At 46.1% G+C, this 7,833-nt stretch overlaps 1 non-coding gene across 1 annotated transcript; it reads left to right on the plus strand.

Moving 5' to 3' along the window:
• The first annotated feature begins 3,544 nt into the window (after window positions 1-3,544).
• Window positions 3,545-3,682, plus strand: LOC114814844. The gene has a single exon (XR_003762641.1). It is a non-coding gene; the product is annotated as a small nucleolar RNA SNORA7 (small nucleolar RNA).
• Window positions 3,683-7,833: the final 4,151 nt, after the last annotated feature.

Here is a 7,833-nt window from a genome sequence, read left to right on the forward strand (position 1 = left end):
TGAAATGACATTCTCTCCCCGTGGTTCTTTCCACTGAATCAGAGTTGCTGGAGTCCACAGCCCCTCTAATGCCAAGGCGACCGTATTTGTAAGGACACCAAATCGATGATGAGAAAGTACTTAATGTTGAGTCGTATGATTCCACCGTTGGACCCAGGTGATGCAGGTCACCCCCAGTGAACTGGGGAAGCTGGAACTTAAGTAAGTGATGATAGGTTGCCCTAGAAAGGAAGGGGTGGGGTCAAAGAGGCATTCCTCTTTTCCACAGGAGAGCTTCATCATTCTCAGAGGAGATCTAGATCTTGGGTGTCATTCTCACCCAATTCTACCTTTACTGTGCAGGGAGATTCTCTTTCCAACACACTCGGGGAAAATGGCATTTCTGCTCACCTTGCTTTTTTAGAGGCTCTCAAAGATGTTACATCATTGGTTGGCTGAAACCTACCCCTCCTCCCCCGTCCCCTGTTTCAGAAGGCCCCGTAGTTTTGGATGATTGGGCAAGCTAAGACTACCTCAGTTGGGAAACTGAGCTTGCTCCTATCATATTAAAGATGGATTCCACCAGCCCCAGAGTCTCCAGCTGGGAAAATTGCCTTCCGTTCAGTCACCATTTAGCTGCCTTTTCGGCTGACATGAATATGGGAAGGAAAGCTGGCCACTGATGATGGCATTATGGGCTGGCAATTAGGCTTTAACACAAACAATGGAAGTTTGAAGAGAAGGAACAGGGGAATGCTGCAGGTATCAAGCGAAGGAGCTCAATTGTTTTGATTTAGTTGAAATGGCTGGTAGATCTGACTAAAAAACACATGATTATAACTGCTCCTTTGTGTGTCTTTTTTGCATTCGTCGGAAAGAGGTATGACAGCTCATAAAGAACAGTAACTTCCTTGCAACCCAGAGGGTTTAATGAAGAATTAAGAATATCGCAACGATATAGCTGAAATAATAGGAAGGAAATTGAATTATTCTCCTCATATTAAATGCATCTATTCTTGAGCATTTCTGCTAAAATTACTTAGCTAACCCGCGGTGTGAAATACACTCTGTTTTCACATGGGTGCATTAAACAAAGATGCCGACTCCCAAACAACAGCTTTGAAGGGAATGAAAAGCATCAGAATGAAAAAGCACTCTCAACGTATGGTTATATCAGCCCTAAATTGTATCACAGCTGCTTCTGGCACCATTAGACGGAAGACTGGGTAATTTATAGAAGTCATTTTTAACAATTTGATTGTTGGTATATATCTGCCGAATTGATTGGTTGTGGAGACAGATCTTTATTTTATAATAGCAATAACATCCTATCCCGATTACGGCTCAATTTATTCCCGATGCTAACATCGCCAGCCAGCGTCTATCCATTTATATGGAAAAAATATGCTCTTATTTCTTAATTATCTGTTTAATTGTAGGAAGACTATGGCCCATAATGCCCTGGATTTAGCAGAATTGGGTAGATGACTGCATTCACCGGGGGTGTCTCGGTTCCGCTCCCGGTTGGCAGGCGTGTGAGATGTTAGATTTAGACATTTACGTGGGGCGAGTCTAGCGTACCTAAAAGTGTTGCACAGTATAGCTAGCCTTATGGCAACATGAGAGACAGCTCTACAATCAACAGTGGTAATTTTTGAGTCTTTACTGTGTAATGAGCCCTTGGGAGAGGAGAGCACAACAGAGTTGGTAGACATATTCCCTGCCCATGAGCTTACAGCCTAAAGGGGGAGATTCTACCAATGACCGAGATAGCCATCTGATCAGATCATGGAAGGATTTGAGGTACATCCCATCAGACCTCCAGAAGGTTTTCCCGAGGAAAGGCAGAAGAGGAAAAATTTGCTTCGGGTATCATTTCACTAAAATTAAACGGTATTTCAGTAGGAGGAAATCGGATATTCCCAATGCCCTGTTTCTGTCTCTGGGAGTCAGAAGGATCTGTCTTCTAATTCCGACTCTGCCACTTGTCTGCTGTGTGACCTCGGGCAAGTCACTTAACTTCTCTGTGCCTCTATTACCCCATCTGTAAAATGGGGATTGACTGTGACCCCCATGTGGGACATGGCCTGGGTCCAACCTGATTAGCTTGTATCCTCCTCAGGAATTTATACAGAGCCTGGCACATCGTAAGCACCTAACAAGTGCCTTAGAAAAAATCAACAACATGGAACATCCTCAGAATAAAAATCAGAATCTACCTAGTCAGAATCTTCGGACACATATCAAAATGGATGAGCCTTAGAAGCCCGTCAAACGGCAGGGACTGTCTCTATCTGTTGCCGACTTGTTCATTCCAAGCGCTTAGTACAGTGCTTTGCACAAAGTAAGCGCTCAATAATAATAATAATAATAATGTTGGTATTTGTTAAGCGCTTACTATGTGCCGAGCACTGTTCTAAGCGCTGGGGTAGACATAGGGGAATCAGATTGTCCCACGTGGGGCTCACAGTTTTAATCCCCATTTTACAGATGAGGGAACTGAGGCGCAGAGAAGTGAAGTGACTTGCCCACAGTCACACAGCCGACAAGTGGCAGAGCTGGGATTCTAACTCATGAGCCCTGACTCCAAAGCCCGTGCTCTTTCCACTGAGCCACGCTGCTTCTCAATAAATGCTATTGAATGAAACCCATTACCACCATTTTGACCCTTCACCTCACCTTAGGACCCTCTCTCCCTTTATGATTTATGATTTAATGATTTAGGCCATTAACCTCATTATGAACCCCTCCCTGTCATCTTTTCTTTCAGTCTACCCTTCCGGGGACTCCCCTTCGACCACCCATGCTGGGTCTCAAATCTACCAGGCTCAATCTTTGTCAACTGCCAATTTGATGTTGAGGAAACTGAGAGTTGGAGTCTGGAAAAAGATCCTACCCCAACTATTAGATGATAAACTCCTAGAGAAGAGGCGTCGTGTCTTTTGCTTTCATTATAGTCTCCCAAATGCCTAGTACTTCCCCTAACTTTCCCATCACTGTAGTCAACACCACTACCCTCCCAATCTCCCAAGCCCTTAACTGTGGCATTATCCTCGACTCATCTCTCTCATTCAACCCACATATTCAGTCAAACTCTGTTGGTTCTGCCTTCACAACACCTCTAAAATCTACCCTCTCCTCTCCATCCAAATAGCTACCGCTCCGATCCAAACACTTATCACTTCCCGCCCTGAATCACTGAATCAGCCTCCTCTCCTACTTCCTCGTCTCGTGTCCCTCCAGCTCCTGTCCTCATTGGATCATTTTCTAAAAAGATGTTCAATCTATCTTCCCCACTCTTCAAGAAGCTCCAGTGGTTACCCATCCACCCCGACAACAAACAGAAACTCCTTACCATAGGCTTTAAAGCACTCGATCAGTTCTCCCCCGCCTACCTTATCTTGCTGATTTCCTATTACAACCCGGCAGGCACATTTCTCTCCTCTAATACCAACCTTCTCACTGTACCTTAATCTTATCTACCTCCCACCAATCCCTCGCCCACATCCTCCCTCTGTTTTGGAATTCCCTCCCCCTTCGTATTCAACAGACGACCATTTTCCCTCACCTTTCAGGGTCGCTCCTGGAGAGTTTCCAGTCCTCTACCAGTCTCCGGTACAGGAGGGAGAGTCAAGCAGAGGTCTATCTGTTCCATTCCTAGCTTGGGCAGTGACTAGCGAGTGGAAGGCAATCTGCTACAAGTCGAACCTCACCTGTGCTGGGCAGCAGAGGCATGGGAGAGAGTCAAGGGCGGAGACTCAGGTTTTCTGCGTGGAAGGAGGCAGCGGTAAGCCGCTTCTATATTTTTACCAAGGAACTCTATGGATATACTACCGGAACGATTGTAGATGGAGGCGGGGCGTTCTGGGAGAGACAGGTCCACGACGTCGCTACGGGTCGGACACGGCTCGACAGCATAAGACAACGACAACCATTTTCCCTACCTTCAAGCCTTATTAAAAGCACATCTCCTCCAACAGGCCTTCCCTGACTGAGCCTTTATTTCCCCTAATCCTTCTCCCTTCTGTGTCGCCGAGGCACTCGGTTCTGCGCCCTTTAAGAACTTGACATTTAACCCACCCTCAGCCCCACGGCACTTTTGTATATATCCATAATTCATTTTAATGTCTGTCTCCTCCTCTAGACTGTAAGCTCTTGTGGGAAAGGACCATTCCTAAAACAGTGTTATACTGCACTCTCCCAATCTATCAGGGGTATTTACTGTGCGCTTCCTGAAGCAAGTAGGTGCTCAATAAAGACCACTGATTGATTGACTGATGAGGAGTACCCAATAGGTATTAATGAATGAACTGACGCGAAACTCAGCCTCACTTCCTTTCTAACCCTCTGCCTTCCCCCTCAGACCAGGTCCGACAACCTAAGAGGACATTTGGCAATTTGCCTAGTGGCACTGTTTCACTCTTTTCAGGAGAAGAGAATGGGGAATAATAATAATAATGTTGGTATTTGTTAAGCGCTTACTATGTGCAGAGCACTGTTCTAAGAGCTGGGGTTAGATACAGGGGAATTAGGTTGTCCCACGTGAGGCTCACAGTCTTCATCCCCATTTTACAGATGAGGTAACTGAGGCACAGAGAAGTTAAGTGACTTGCCCACAGTCACCCAGCTGGCAAGCGGCGGAGCCGGGATTCGAACCCATGACCTCTGATTCCCAAGCCCGGGCTCTTTCCACTGAGCCTCGGAACACACTGGCTTATCCATCCCACATCTTGCCACCTAGTGACGGTAGCCAAGTTGTCACTTAGGTTAACCTGTGGATGCCCTTGATGATAATAGCACTTGTTAAGTCCTTATGTGCCAAGCACTGTTCTAAGCGCTGGGGTAGATATAAACTAATCAGGTTAGACACAGCCCCTGTCCCTCATGGGGTTCACAGTCTTAATCCCATTTTACAGATAAGGTAACTGAAGTACAGAGAAGTTACGTGAGTTGCCCAAGGTCACACACCAGACTGGTGGTGGAGATGGGATTAGAACCCAGGTCCTTCAGACTCCCAGACCTGGGCTCTGTCCACCAGGCCATGCTGCTTCCCAGGGTAAGCTCCTTGTGGGCAGGGAATGTGTCTGTTTATTTTTGTACTGTACTCTCCCAAGCGCTTAATTCAGTGCTCTGCACACGGTAAGTGCTCAATAAATAATGTTGGTGTTTGTTAAGTGCTTACCGTGTGCAGAGCACTGTTCTAAGCGCTGGGGTAGATACAGGGTAATCAGGTTGTCCCACGAGAGGCTCACAGTCTTCATCCCCATTTTACAGATGAGGTAACTGAGGCACAGAGAAGTTCAGTGACTTGCCCACAGTCACCCAGCTGGCAAGCGGCGGAGCCGGGATTCGAACCCATGACCTCTGACTCCCAAGCCCGTGCTCTTTCCACTGAGCCAAGCTGCTACAATTGAATGAATGAATGAATGAATGGATGATGCCCTTCTTAGGAGCTCATTACCAGAGGAATTTTTGGAGGTATCCTGAACAATTCCTCCACCAAGCCAAACCAAGTTTGGCTACTGCTCCCATAGCATTCAGGTAACTGGGCTAACTGTGGGCCCTGATGGCCTCAGAAGCTCCCTCCTGGCCTGGCGGACCATGTGAGACAGAGGGACTGTGTGAGACGGTGTGAGAAGCAGCCTGACTTAGTGGACAGAACACGGGCCTGTGAGTCAAGTCATGGATTATAATCCCGGCTGCACCTCATGTCTGCTGTGTGACCTTGGGCAAGTCACTTTACTTCTCTGGATCTTAGTTTCCTTATTTGTAAAATGGGGACTAAGAGTGTGAGCCCCATGTGGGACAGGGACTGTGTCCAACCTGATTAACTTGTACCCCAGGGCTTAGAAAGGTGCTTGACATGTGGTAAGCCTTAACAAGTACTATAATTATTATTATTATGGATGGGGCCAAAAAAGAGCAAGGTTTAAATGGGTCTAGGTGCCTATGTTCAGACTTTGAGTTGGATGGAATCTGATGAAGGACAGGCTTCCTGAAATACTGGGAAATTTCCTGTGATCCAGAGGCAGTGTGGGCCGTGTCAGTTACATTTGGCTATAAGCGTCAACCTTATAACGAAAATCTCTTCCAACTAGCTCTTTACATATTCCAGCTCTGAGCAAACAAGAAGCTACTTAGAACCAGTTAGGTCAGCATGATGATGCAACTTCTGTTCCTGGAATTATGGTATTTATTAAGTGCTTACTTAAAAAATATTGGGCTAAGCGGTCAAGAAGCAGCATGGCCTGGTGGAAAAATGGCCTGGGCCTGGGAGTCGAAAGGACTTGGGTTCTAATCCCATCTCTAGCACTTGTCCGCTGTGTGACCCTGGGTAAGTCACTTCACTTCTCTCTGCCTCGCTTATCTCATCTGTAAATAGCAAACAAGACTGTGAGCTCCATGTGGGACAGGGACCGTGTCTAACCGGATTATCAAGCATCCACCCCGGCGCTTAGCATAATGCCTGGCTTGCAGTAAGCACTTAACAAATACTACATAAAAAAATTGGCTTTGGGACCATTCCCGGTCTCATTTTTGGATTTTGAATTTTGAAGTCAATCTGACACTGGCTAAAGTTTTCTGCCTTCAAGAAGCTTTTGACTCCACCAAATTTCTAGACTTGAACATTGTAATTTCAGATGATCCTATATTAAGACCAAGCTGTTAAGCACCTGGCCTTAGATCCGTTTTATCCAGTCTGCCTCACTCCCAGGCTGAACATCCTTTTTCACCGAACTCTATAAACCCACTCTACTCTTGATCACCATTAATGTTACCGGTCTACGTCCTGCTGGCAAACAGCTATCTACAGACTGATATATTGATAGTGGGGTCCAACATACCGCAAAGAGTGGAGATTTTTCATCTGCTCTGTTAACTTGCTATTCTCACCACTTGCAAAAAAACAGTGAATAGCAGATAGGAGGGAAATGGCTTTTTTTTTTTTAAAAAAAAGGTATTTGTTAAGCACTTATTATGTGTCAGGCACGATTTTAAGCACTGGGGTAGACACAAAGTAAGCAGGTTGGACACAATCCATGTCCCACATGGGGCTCACTGTCTTAATCTCCATTTTAAAGATAAGGTAACTGAGGCACAGAGGAGTGAAATGAACTTGCCCAAGGTCAAACAGCAGATAGGTGGCAGAGCTGGGATTAGAACCCAAGTCCTCTGACTCCTAGACCCAGGATCTTTGCATTGGCCAAGCTGCTTCCATATACTGAGTTAGAAATGAAAGAAAGAGACACCAGGAGATGGGGAAGAGCACTGAGAAAAGGAAAGGGGAAAGTGGTGAAGAAAACCGTCTGCAGAAAGGGACAGATTGTGCAAGTGAGACTGCTGCTCCTTCGGGAACAGGAGCGGAAACCGGGAACACTGAGTCTGTAGGGAGGCAGAAGGGCTAGAAGCCCAGTCCTGACCTTCCGGATGGTAGGAGAGGTAAGAAAGTAGGGAGGGAGAGAAGCAGAAGCTGAGAGCCGAGAAGGCCCGGGGATGAATCAGCGCTATCGTTGTCATCTATGTGGGTTGATCCTCTCTGTGAATCAGATACACGCCAAGTTCAGGCCCATTGTCTATAGGAAACTCAAAGATTTAATTCATTAAAACCTCCTTAATTTTCAACCATACCAGATTTCTGATGAATTTCCCAGCACCGTGGGTGATTTAATGCCGTGGGTTTCGTTGTCATTCTCAATTTCCCGTAGTACCTGATTGATAGACGCTATTGTGGGCTTTGTGTATTGTTCACTTGTCAGGCAACAATCAAAACCTTATTGATGAAATTGCTGGTGTCATTTAATTAAGGCAGAATGGCTGACAGAGCCAGAGGCCCCAGTGGTTGTTTAGCAGTCC

The sequence above is a fragment of the Ornithorhynchus anatinus genome, chromosome 10, assembly GCF_004115215.2.
Source record: "Ornithorhynchus anatinus isolate Pmale09 chromosome 10, mOrnAna1.pri.v4, whole genome shotgun sequence".
In the NCBI taxonomy this organism is placed as follows: domain Eukaryota; kingdom Metazoa; phylum Chordata; class Mammalia; order Monotremata; family Ornithorhynchidae; genus Ornithorhynchus; species Ornithorhynchus anatinus.